Source organism: Sminthopsis crassicaudata, chromosome 1, assembly GCF_048593235.1.
Source record: "Sminthopsis crassicaudata isolate SCR6 chromosome 1, ASM4859323v1, whole genome shotgun sequence".
Taxonomy (NCBI): Eukaryota; Metazoa; Chordata; class Mammalia; order Dasyuromorphia; family Dasyuridae; genus Sminthopsis; species Sminthopsis crassicaudata.
The window spans coordinates 316335194-316348798 of NC_133617.1; positions in this window are offsets into that span (position 1 = coordinate 316335194).

Consider the following 13605-nt stretch of genomic DNA (forward strand, 5'->3'; position numbering starts at 1 on the left):
CTTGAGTATCTCCCACTCAATTTATCCAGGATAAATGTAAGCCTATTGAGGGCAAGAGCTGATTATTACTTTTTTTCTTTGTTTTTTCTTTTTTCTTCTTTGTTATTTACAGCATTTGGTACAGTAACTGGCACATACGAAGCAATGAATAGGTGCTTGCATTATAGTGGTTAGCATTTGTTGAACATATAATGTAAACAGATAAAAATGGGGACAGATGCTGGATCAGCAAAAGAACAGCTCTCTGTGTGTGTTAGCATGTTTAAAGGAGAGAACAGAAATAGATTATTGTTTGGGGAAATAAAATTATTAATTTGTACACAATAATTGACAATCAAAATGTTGAATCACCTCTCAGGGGTTCCCCTACCACATATTATCATATACTTCCCAAAATATATGGCATATATGACTATAAGTGTTTGTATATCTATTTGCATACATTAAATCTATAGCCACAATAGGAAAAAGAATAGTTAAATAAATATGTACTATTTTTATGTCTGACTAAGGGTATTATTTTTCAAATAATTAAGACCTGAAGAAAAACCTAGGGACAGAAAATGCTTCTAGATTCTGTGTCTATATTTTATAAATAAGGTACTGGCTATCTGAACACTTTCGTTTAGTATTGGATCACTGAATGAATTTCTGTCACCTAACATGTTGTCCTAGATTTTCTATTTTGTATGGGAAATGCATACTTAACAAGGGTCAAAAATGTCTCAATAATTTTTCTCAGTAGGCTTTCTTACAACAAGGAGCCTTATAAGAGCTATTTGGGGAAAACAAGGTGCTACTTCCTTATCCAGAACAAGGATTTGTCATTTATGAGCATTATAATTGGGTGAAGGAAAAAAAGAAAAGAGGGCAAGGAGAACAGAGATTTGACAACCTCTGCATCACTTTGAAAATTTAATGAGCATCATTTTATGATACTAACTGGAGTTTGATGAGCATTTATCTTTAAATTTACCAGAGTCTGAGTGCTCTGTACTCCACAAAGATAAGTGCAGCTCATTAGATGAGGATCTTTAAAGATCCAGAGATATGTTAAGAAGAATGACAAAGGTCCAATTATTTTAGTTCTTAGTCTGAATTTCTCAGTAAACTTAAACTTTCTTGAATTCTTCTCCAGCAATTACAAAGCATTCTGTTTTTTTCATCATATTGTCATTCACTCAGATGTTTTGTTCATATTGGCAAATTGTTGCATCTAGTAGGCAATTGCTTGAGGAGTAGAAAAGATCTACCTTTAAAGGTGTCAAAGAATAGAAATAACTGAGATGATCCTGAAAAGAAGATGAAGACCTGAAAGCCAGAGCTGAAGAGGTAATGTTGTTTGTGGAAATGTTCAGGGAAAGAGTTTATGAAAATAGGCAGAGTTTAAAGATAGCACATGAACTTAGAATGTTTTTTGCAGTTTTCCAGCACTGCTGAGTATGTAAAGGGAAATACTGTGAAATCCAGATAAAATGGGAATTGGAAATGAGATTGTGCTTTTACATTAAAGACATTAAGAAATCAATATGTGTTTTGTTTTGTTTTGTTTTGTTTTAGAAAGAAAGGAGCTCTAGAGCAACGAGATCAATTGGGATGTTATAAAATTCCAAGGAAAAAAGTGATAAGGGGCTGTGGTAACGCAAGTGGAGAGAAGAGTATTAGTTTAACTAACATTTTGTAGGTGCTATCAAGAGGACTTAACAATTTACTGAATATGGGCTGAAAAATCCACTTACTGGATTGACAATGGAGGAGGGGGAAAAGATCAAATACAACACGAAGGTGACAAAACTGAGTGTAATTGGTGTTGTTATGTATAATGATCTTCTGGTTTTGCTCATTTCATAAGCTTAACATCAGTTCATCTAAGTCTCTACACAAAATTTTAATTGATTGCATTGATGTTAATTATTAATTCAAAATATATCATTTATAATGTATTATTTTGTGATGTATTATTTATTATGTTATTATTAGTAGTAGTAATAGATGAGGCAAATTAGAAAAAGAGTGATGTCTAATAATGAGAGACTAAACTATTTTGACATTAGTAAAATATATACATACATATGTACATATACATACACGGATACACGTATGGATGTGTATATACATATATATATATATATATATATACACACACATCCATATGTGTATGTGTATGTTTTTGTGTATGTATTCATGAATCTCTAATTAATTAATCCTAGGAGGCTGAGGAAATGTATCTTATGAACATTTAGAGTAACAGTACATGTAGAATTGATGCTGAAACAAGTACTGATGATAATGGTGCCATTAACTACAAAGATGATGGCAATGATGGTGATGATGAGCATGCCAAAATTTGAATGTTGATAGAGATGGTGAAGGTGAAAGCTATCATATAATTTTTCTTAAAATTTGAACCTCATAATTATACTCTGAGGTAAGTACTAATCAGCTATATATCTCATTTTACAAATGAAGAAATTAGGACTCTGGGAAGTTAAATAACTAGTGAATAATCATACCAAATTAAATGTAAAACAAATTACACAGATATATTTGTACCTGACAGCAATTCTAATACTGCTCCCATTATGTCATGATGATTTTCAGATTATCCAGGACATTTATGTTTTTGTGGTAATAGGAAAAATCCAGGAAATTTTAAAATATGAGTATACTGGTTTAAAAAGATGAATGACCTGAAAACCCAAAATGTAAGCTGTGAATTGAGAAGCTGATCTATTACAGGTGATACAATATGTCAGTCTTAAATGCCTGACTGGGACAAATAATTATTTTTTTGGACATAGTGACGTTTCATCAAGAGAAACCAAACATTCCTGAACCTTAGTTTTTTTTCACATTTACATTTAGGGGCAATATTCCTATCCTTATCCCCAATACAGTAAATTTTAATTTCAGATGATAATGTGCTAGATGAAGAAGGTATTAACTCCCTATTGTGCCATTTTTTGGTTATGAATTTCTCTCTGAAGAAATGGGAGCAAAGTTGTTGGACAACTGGGAAACTTATGGGATATCCCCCTCATCATGGCCTTTAAATGCTGATTTCATGGGGAGTGGCATTTATGGAATGAATCAGCATTCAAGAAAGAAACCAGCTTTTTATTTATTGGTTGAGCAAGGAAGAGAAAGGAGGGTAAATTTTCTTTTCAACTTCTTTTTTGTGATCTAAGTATTTGGCAGTTATATGGAGCTATGTAAGAAAACTTGTTAGTACAAATAACAGCTAAAGTGGCAGAGATAAACACTTCATAGATACAGAGATACAATAACATAAGGTCATAGGTAGCTTTGAAGAAAAGCAGCAGTGCAGAGAGTTAAATATACATCCATCAGACTTCCCAAGCCTTGTGAAAATCAGAACTAGTGAAAATCACTGAACAATTCAAACAACATAAAATACAAAGGGGAGACTTTTGTAAGGAATCCACAAAAGAGAACTGTGTTCAATATCCAATTGCATCTAGGAAGTTAGTCTTAGCTACCTATCATCCTATGAGTGTGTATCACTACCACTGTATTCTTAATATATGCATATTCTTCCCACAAATGTTCTTTTTCATTAGTTGGATAGGGAACTCTGGTTAATTGAGGGATTATTTTGTAGCTAATAGTTTATTATGTTGATTTCATAAATATTTTTAATTTGAATTAAGGATAAAAAAAAAATCCCTTCCTCCTTCTGATAGATGAAGATTTGAGCTATCCCTTTTTTACACATGGTAATTGCCAATGTGCAATAGTAGGCTTTAAGCTTAGATTTTTAAAGATTCTTATGTAGCATTTCAATGTCCATTTGGTCAATAATTTTCCTTCAAATTCCATGTATAAAATGAATTCATATTTCTTAAAGAGACAAGAGGCTTTAATTTCTTGCTAGCCCATTTATCATATCTCATCAATTGTGATCATACTTAATAAGTACAAAAACTGAGCCTACCTTCTTTCCATATGTAAAATAAAGAACTTGACTTGATCACCAAAGACTATTTCTACACAAAAATTATAGCATTATGGCCCCATAAATAGAAAATGGAAAATTATCATTATTTGTAAATATAAAAGAATGTAGTTTTAAAATTGTAGATCTTCAAGATTAACTTCTATTCCTAGAAATCCTAGTACAGGTTCTTGAGTAGATGTTTTAACAGTTCTTTAAAAGGAACCAATTTTGGTGACCCTTAAAAGTAAGAATGATTTAAAGACCAATTCATGCCCATTTCCTTTTGTGGCAGTTTAAATATATATAAATCTAGAATGCTTGTATAATGCTTTGTATAAATGTATAACATTTACCTAAGTCAATAGCAAAATTACATTTGTGTATAAATTTCAGACACAAGAGCTAGCTAGGTTAAATTTGGAAGTGTTTAGCTGACTGTAGCTAAAGAGTAATCAATTAATATCAACTCAGTGAGAATTCTTTACTGGAATGTTTGAAAGAGTGGGACCTACCTCTGGTATTATAAACCATTGTGCATGTAAAAATCATGGATAAAAATATTTTATTTTTCCTAATTTGTAAGTTAAACAATCTTTGGCAAAATAGTTCTGTTGTAAATGATGTAAAATATAACAATAATGAGTTAATGTAATGTTCTTGGTGGGTTTTCTGGGGGTCTCTAGACAAGCTTTTGTCTCAACAGAGAAATCACCACAAGAATAGTCAGGTGTTAAAGTCCAAATCCTTTATTATCTCCTTCAAAATCTTGTCTCCTTGCCTGAGGTTTCAGCTAGCTTTCTGGAGTTCCTTCAGGAGTTTTGGTTTAAGTAGAGAAAATGAAGGAGGATAGGCCACCATGATGGTGTGAGATGAAGTGAATCTGAGTCCAAGGATTTGTGCTTCAGCCTCCAGCCACCATAAAGGTGGACAAAGGAACAAATCTGTCTCTGCTTCCCTTGGTTGGGGTTTTCTCAGCTTATATGTTTTACACTGAGTATAAACCTATCATTATATTAATAGGAAACCATTATTTGTTGTAAGATTAAATCAATCATACTGAACTTATAGAACTATTAATCACCATGCCAAACTAGATAACCATTGTCTTTATCAATTCCACTGATTTAGCACCTTGTAAGAATTCTTGTTTGATATTTCTGGCCAATAAATAAGTTTTAAATAATATTTAATTTCTATAATACACATCCAGTATGTGTATGTGTACATCATATATATGTGTGTGTGTGTGTGTGTGTGTGTGTGTGTGTATAAAACCTATAATATATATTGACCCTATAGTTAAGTACAAGTGTTTTCATTATCCCCATTGTACAGTTAGGAAAACAAAAGTTCAGCCATTTTAAATATTGTTTGTTTTTATATAGCTAGAATGTATCAAAGGCTGTATTTAAAACCAATGTCATTCCATATCCAATATTTTTTGTTACACTTTGCTATCTTTAAAAAAATCTCACCTATCTGATATACTGAGTCAAACTTAATGAGACTTAAAAGTTAACTATAAAGATCTATGCTTGTAGTACAAAAAATAATGTGCTTCACATATTTAGGAAAAAATGTGTGTTGGGACACATATGACTGGTCAAAAAACATAAATGGGGAATTGAATGTATTTCATTCTTTGTATGAGCTGAAAGTGTGGGCTGTTAAGCAATAAATAAACAAGTGAATGCTCAAACAAGTAGAAAAATAAGTGAATGAAGAAACGGAGTGAAAAAAATGAGAATTTCATTCTTTCTTTCACTGAGATGATTAGCATGGAGAAGGAAGAATGTAAGGATTCCAATATAGTGCCCCCATATCAGGCCCCATGGAGAGTGCTATATTAATTTTTAGCATCCTAATTTAGGAATGACAAGACAGAGTTGAACATATCCAAAAGAAGATATTAAGGTAGTGAGATTACTTAAGAAGATTTTAAGTATTAGATAACCATAACAAAAAAATCTGAAAGGACTGCTTTGGGTTATAACTATCTGCAATATTTCAAGGCATATCATTTAACAAAAATATTTATTTTGTTCAGTTCCAGAGACCAGAAGCAAAAGTAGTGAATGAGAGATTCAATAACAAAGATGGAAGATTCTAATTTTTAAGCAGAGAGAGAACTAGAACTAACTAAATATATTCTAGGTTGCCTTGGGATTTTGTGGGTTAGCTCTGATTGAATTTTTATGCTGGAAAATATAAGACTATTGCTTGTTGAAGATATTCAGGCCCAAGGATGAACTGTACTGGATACTCTTTTACAAATACATAGACACTTAGGGCTGAAAACAGATGATTCATAGAGTATTCAATTAAATTGTGTGTGTGTGTGTGTGTGTGTGTGTGTCTGGGTGTTTATACTCATATACAAATACACATGCACACAAAGGTATTGGTTTGTTTCCCAAAATGCTGAAAGTACAATTTTACCTGAGGAATAAAATATGACTTGCTTAAAATATATATGTATATATATATATATATATATATATATATATATATATATATATATACACACACACACACACACACACACACACAAGTATTTATACATAGCTATGTTAATGAGTGTAAAAAAGAACTTAACTTGTTAGTATGTAAATTTGTTTGAGAACTTTATTCCCACTTAGTATTATAGATGTAGAATTTTAAGAGGGAGAATTTTATATGATTTTATTTTTCATCATGAGTCCTGCAGAATTTTTTTGGATCCCTGCTGTTAAACAGAGTACTCTAGTCATTCAGAGGTGATCATCATTACAACATTACTCTTACTCTGCAAGGGTGATGTCCCACTTCCTCTCACTTCAGTTTTTACCATATGAATCTCACTGTATTTTTTTTTTCTAAAATATTCTGAAACCATACATCTTTCCACTTTTTATAGTAAAATAGTTTTTCATCACAATTTTATGCCACATCTCATTCAGCCATTTTTCAATTGATGATCCCACCCTTGGTGTTCAATACTTTTCCACTACAAAAGCTACTCCGCCTCTCACTGATTGTTTAAAAATAAATTCCACTCCAAGGGTCTGTTTATTGTGGTTTGCATTCTGATTGTTCCCAGTGAGTATAAATTTTGTTCTGTTCTTAAACCTTGAAAATCTTTTCCTACAAATAGATTTTCTCTTTATTTTTCCTTTTAGATTTCCTTTTATTTTTCTCTTTCTTCTCTTGTTTTGTCATCTTTTCCTTCTCTTTTCTTGCTGTATCTTCCTTCTCTTGTCTTGCATTGTCTTGTATTGTCCTGTCTTTCCTTCCCTCTGTGCTTCTTCCTTGCCTACTCTTTAGAATTGTCTTGTATCACTGTTATTAAATAGAATCATCTAATCTTTCAAAAGTGATAACATTTCATGTTTATGTTGATAACTGGTCATAAACAATCATGTTGGTTGTATTTGAATAATACATTTTCATACATTCTTTACCATTAACTACTGTGCTTACTTTTCCTGTAGCATTAGTTTGAAATGGGACATTACATATATAACACCTTGGTCCCTTAATTACTATGGTTGAATATAAATAGCTATTACAAATGAAGAAGTTTACCTAATACATCAGAGATGAATTTTTTTTCTTACACAGTATTTAAAAAAAGGAAGGCATCTTTGGAATTTTCATATTATCACCTAATTTAAATGCCGATCTAGAAAACTGTAATACAACAGTCTTTTTTAGTAAATGATTTTGACATTTAAGTCTTTTTTATGCTTTTAAGGTTACAATAAATAATTTATATGCACAAACATTTGCTGCCAAATCAATGAACTGTAACTGGTTGGTAAAAAATAATAAAATTTCTTTCTCACATTTTATTTTATTTTATTTGTTTGCTGAGGCAATTGGTGTCAGATGATTTTCCCAGGGTCACAAAGCTAGGAAGTGTTAAGTGTCTAAGCTAGATTTGAACTCAGGTCCTCCTGACTTTAGGGCTGGTGTTCTATCTAGTGTATCTCCTAGCTGCCTCTTTTTTCTAATTTTTAAAATTCCTTAATAAACCTTCAATCTAATTGATATGTGGAAAGACCAGGTTTAAACATATTCAATATCATGTTCAGATATTAATTCAACCTCTGATTGAGAACAACCAATGAGAAATCCACATGAGGTCCCTATAGAGACATTCATTTATACCATGCTATGGAATAAGCTTTTCATCACTACCCATACAACCAACTGTAACAAAACTTTTTTTTTTTAATTTCAATATAAAATCTGCTGAATTTTCCTGGACTGTGTAAGTAATCTTAAATGAAATTAAAAAAAAAAACAATTTAAGACCCCCCCCAATTAAATACCAAATTAGAAAATCTGAAACTTAAAGGAGAGTTTGATAAAATCAAAACTAAGAAAATTATTGAAGTGTTAAGGACAATGCTGAAGTGCAAAACCCAGAAACACATTAAAAAAGTTAAGGGGGACTTTATAATTAAAAGTCAGGTTGATTCTCTGAAAGTCCCCACAGCTGTGAAACATAACACACTTGAGAACAGTTAAGAAGTTGCAAGTTAGCCTTTACTGTTAACACATTTGCTAATACAGATGTTGCTTTGAATTGGGCATGAAATAAATCAGAGGCAAGAGGAAAGAAGAGGGAGGTCAGAGACTGCAACTCTTAATCTCCTTGTATTTTCCTTCTGTGACAAAAATATGGTGTCATACCTAATCAGGAAGAACCAAAACAGAGAAAGAAAATTACAGACCTATCTCTTTAATGAATATTGATGTAAATATTTTAAAACTAAATATTAGCAAAAAGATCACAGCAATTTACCAGCAGGATAATTCATTATGACCAAAAAGGATTAATAGTAAAAATGGTTAGTTCAATAATAGGAAAACTATTATTACCCATAATTGAACATATCAATAATAAAACCAACAGAACTCATATGATAATCTCAATAGATGCAGAAAAAGCTTTTTGCCAAAATTCATTACCCATTCCTGTTAAAAAAAAAAAAAAAACATTAGAGAGCATAGGAAACCAACTGCAAGCAATATTTGTAAGGGAGAGAGGCTACACACATTCCCAATAAGATTAGCTGTGAAACAAACATGCCTCTTATCACCACTATTATTGAACATTGTACTAGAAATGTCAGCTTTAACAATAAGAAAAGAAAAAGAAACTTGCAAAATCAAATAAGCAATGAAGTACTAAAATGTCAGTCTTTGTAGATGATATAACTATATATTTAGAGAATCCTAGAAAATCATCCAAAAGCCTACTGTAAACAATTAACAGCTTTACCAAAGTTGCAGGATATAAAATAAATGCATACAAATCATCACCATTTCTATGATACTGACAAAGCCCATCAACAAGAGATAGAAAGAGAAATTCCATTTAAGCTTACTGTAAACAAAATAAAATATTTGGGAGTATACCTGTCAAGACAAAATCAGGAACTATGTAGACACAATTACAAAACATTTCTCACACAAATAAAATCACATGTAAACAACTGGAAAAATATCAACTGCTCAAGGGTAAGCTGAGATAAAGAAATAAAATTATAATTCTGCCTCATTTGCTCTACATGTTCAGTGACATAATATTCAAACTACCAAAAACTATTTTATGCAGCAAGAAATAATAATAATAAAATTCATATCAAATAACAAAAGGTCAAAAATATCAAAGGAGTTTATGAAAAATGAATGGCGGCTTAACAATACCAAACTACAACTAAATGTAGTAATTAAACAAAGCAGCAGTCATCAAAACCATATGGTACTGGCTAAGAAATACAGTGGTGTATCAGTGGAATACATTATATATATATGGCACAATAACCAAGGCCCATAGTAAATTAATATTTGATAACCCCCCTCCCAAAAAAAAAAACAACTCAAAAAAATCCTTAATAAGAATTCACCATTTGACAAAAATTATTGGGAAAACAGGAAAATGATATGTCAGATACTTTGTATAGACCTACATCTCACAACCCATACTAAAATAAGTTCAAAATGAATATCTGATTTGTACATTAAGTATGATACCATAAACAATTTAGGAGAGCAAGAGATAATTTATCTATTAGACATTTAAGGAAGAGAGCAATTTATGACCAAAGAAGCACTAGAGAACATTATGAAAGGAAAAAATTACAATTTTGACTATATTAAATTTAAAAGTTTTCACACAAATAAACCCAAGAGAATCAAAATTAAAATGGAAGTTCAAAGCTGGGAAAAGAAAAAAAAATCTTTACAATCAGTTTTTTTCATAAAGCTCTACTTTCTAAAATACAAAAGAAATGTGTCAAATTTATAAGAATGCAATCATTCCCCAATTGATAATTTCTCTCTCTCTCTCTCTCTCTCTCTCTCTCTCTCTCTCTCTCTCTCTCTCTCTTCTCTCTCTCTCTCTCTCTCTCTCTCTCTCTCTCTCTCTCTCTCTCTCTCTCTCTCTCTCTCTCTCTCTCTCTCTCTCAACAAAAAGGCTGGTTGTGTGCACATCAAGAGAGGCATCCTAAGATGTTGCTGTTACCTGATCATGATAGCAGATGGATAATGTTTGAAGAACTTCAGGGCATATGATATAGCAAAGAAGATACAACCAGACATATGTATCTGGGTCAAAGACTTGCATTGCTTCCAGTCTGGTCAGAGTGCCAATAATTATCAAAATATTTATGATAAAATTAGGATATTTAAACATTTTGGGGAAAATGTTTCTTCTTTTTCTCATTCTTTTTATTCTTGCTCTTTTTGTCCTTATTCTTTTTTTGTGACAATTTACCATGTCTTTGTTCTTTGGGTTGTAGGAATACTATTTCATTAATACCATGATCATTTTTCAGATAATTGCTAAGCCTTTCTGGTAATATATGAAGGAACACATTCATAGCACTTATCACGTACTTATTTCAAGATAAACACAATTGCATATGTAACTTTTTTTTATTATATATTTTTATAATATTATTCCTTGTATTCATTTTTCCAAATTATCCCCCCCTCTCTCTACTCCCTCACCCCGATGACAGGCAATCCCATACATTTTACATGTGTTACAATATAACGTAGATACAATACATGTGTGTAAATACCATTTTCTTGTTGCACAATAAACATTAGATTCCGAAGGTACATATAACCTGGGAAGACAGATATTAGTGCTAACAATTTACATTCATTTCCCAGTGTTTCTTCTCTGGGTGTAGCTACCTCTGTCCATCATTGATCAACTGGAAGTGAGTTGGCTCTTCTTTATGTTGAAGATTTCCACTTCCATCAGAATATATCCTCATACAGTATTGTTGTTGAAGTGTACAGGGATCTTCTGGTTCTGCTCATTTCACTCAGCATCAGTTGATGTAAGTCTCTCCAAGCCTCTCTGTATTCCTCCTGTTGGTCATTTCTTACAGAGCAATAATATTCCATAACCTTCATATACCATAATTTACCCAACTATTCTCCAATTGATGGACATCCATTCATCTTCCAGTTTCTAGCTACAACAAAAAGAGCTGCCACAAACATTTTGGCACATACAGGTCCCTTTCCGCTCTTTAGGATTTCTTTGGGATATAAGAGCAATAGCAGCAATGCTGGGTCAAAGGGTATGCAGTTTGATAACTTTTTGGGCATAGTTCCAAATTGCTCTCCAGAATGGCTGATTATTTCACAACTCCACCAACAATGTATCAGTGTCCCAGCTTTCCCACATCCCCTCCAACATTGATCATTATTTGTTCCTGTCATCTTAGCCAGTGTGACAGGTGTGTAGTGGTATCTCAGAGTTGTCTTAATTTGCATTTCTCTGATCAGTAGTGATTTGGAACACTCTTTCATATGAGTGGATATAGTTTCAATTTCTTCATCTGAGAATTGTCTGTTCATATCCTTTGACCATTTATCAATTGGACAATGGTTTGGTTTCCTATAAATTAGGGTCAGTTCTCTATATATTTTGGAAATGAGACCTTTATCAGAAGCTTTACCTGTAAAAATATTTTCCCAATTTGTTACTTCCATTCTAATCTTGTTTGCATTAGTATTGTTTGTACAGAAACTTTTTAGTTTGATGTAATCAAAATCTTCTATTTTGTGATCAATAATGATCTCTAGTTCTCCTCTGATCATAAATTCCTTCCTCCTCCACAAGTCTGAGAGGTAGACTATCCTCTGTTCCTCTAATCTATTTATTATCTCACTCGTTCTGCCTAAATCGTGGACCCATTTTGATCTTATCTTGGTATATGGTGTTAAGTGTGGATACATATCTAATTTCTGCCATACTAATTTACAGTTTTCCCAAAAGTTTTTTTCCAAATAATGAATTTTTAACCCTAATGTTGGTATCTTTGGGTTTGTCAAAGATTAGATTGCTATAGATGTACCCTTTTTTGTCCTTTGTATGTAATCTGTTCCACTGATCTACAGGTCTATTTCTTAGCCAATACCAAAAGGTTTTGGTGACTGCTGCTATATAATATAGCTTTAGATTAGGTACATTTAGACCACCTTCCTCTGAATTTTTTTTTTTTTTTTCATTAGTTCCCTTGCAATTCTCGACCTTTTATTCTTCCATATGAATTTTGTTGTTACTTTTTTTTCTAGGTATTTAAATAGTTTCTTGGGAGTCTGATTGGTATAGCACTAAATAAATAGATTAGTTTGGGGATTATTGTCATCTTTATTATATTCGCTCGGACTATCCAAGAGCACTGAATGTCTTTCCAATTGTTTAAATCTGACTATATTTTTGTGGCAAGTGTTTTGTAATTTTTCTCATAAAATTCCTGACTATTCTTTGGTAGATGGATTCCCAAATACTTTATACTCTCAACATTTGTTGGGAATGGAATTTCTCTTTGTATCTCTTGCTGTTGCATTTTGTTAGTGATATCTAAAAATGCTGAGGATTTATGTGGATCTATTTTGTATCCTGCCACTTGGCTGAAATTTTGTATTATTTCTAATAGCTTTTTAGCAGAGTCTTTGGGCTTCTCTAAGTATACCATCATGTCATCTGCAAAGAGTGATAGTTTGATTTCCTCATTTCCTACTCTAATTCCTTGAATCTCTTTCTCAGCTCTTATTGCCGAGGCTAGCATTTCTAGTACTATATTGAATAGTAATGGTGATAGTGGGCAACCTTGTTTCACTCCTGATCTTACTGGGAAAGGTTGCAGTTTATTTCTATTGCATATTATGCTTACTGACGGTCTTAAATATATACTCCTGATTATTCTAAGGAATAGTCCATTTATTCCTATACTCTCAAGAGTTTTTAGAAGGAATGGATGTTGGATTTTGTCAAATGCTTTTTCTGCATCTATTGAGATGATCATATGGTTTTTATTAATTTGATTATTAATATGGTCAATTATACTAATAGTTTTCCTAATATTAAACTAGCCCTGCATTCCTGGAATAAATCCTACTTGATTATAATGTATTATCCTAGAGATAATTTTCTGAAGTCTTTTTGTTAATATCTTATTTAAGATTTTAGCATCAATATTCATTAAGGAAATTGGTCTATAATATTCTTTCTCAGTTTTCAATCGACCTGGTTTAGTTATCAGTACCATGTCTGTGTCATAAAAGGAGTTTGGTAGAACTCCTTCATCCCCTATTTTTTCAAATACTTTATATAACATTGGAGCTAATTG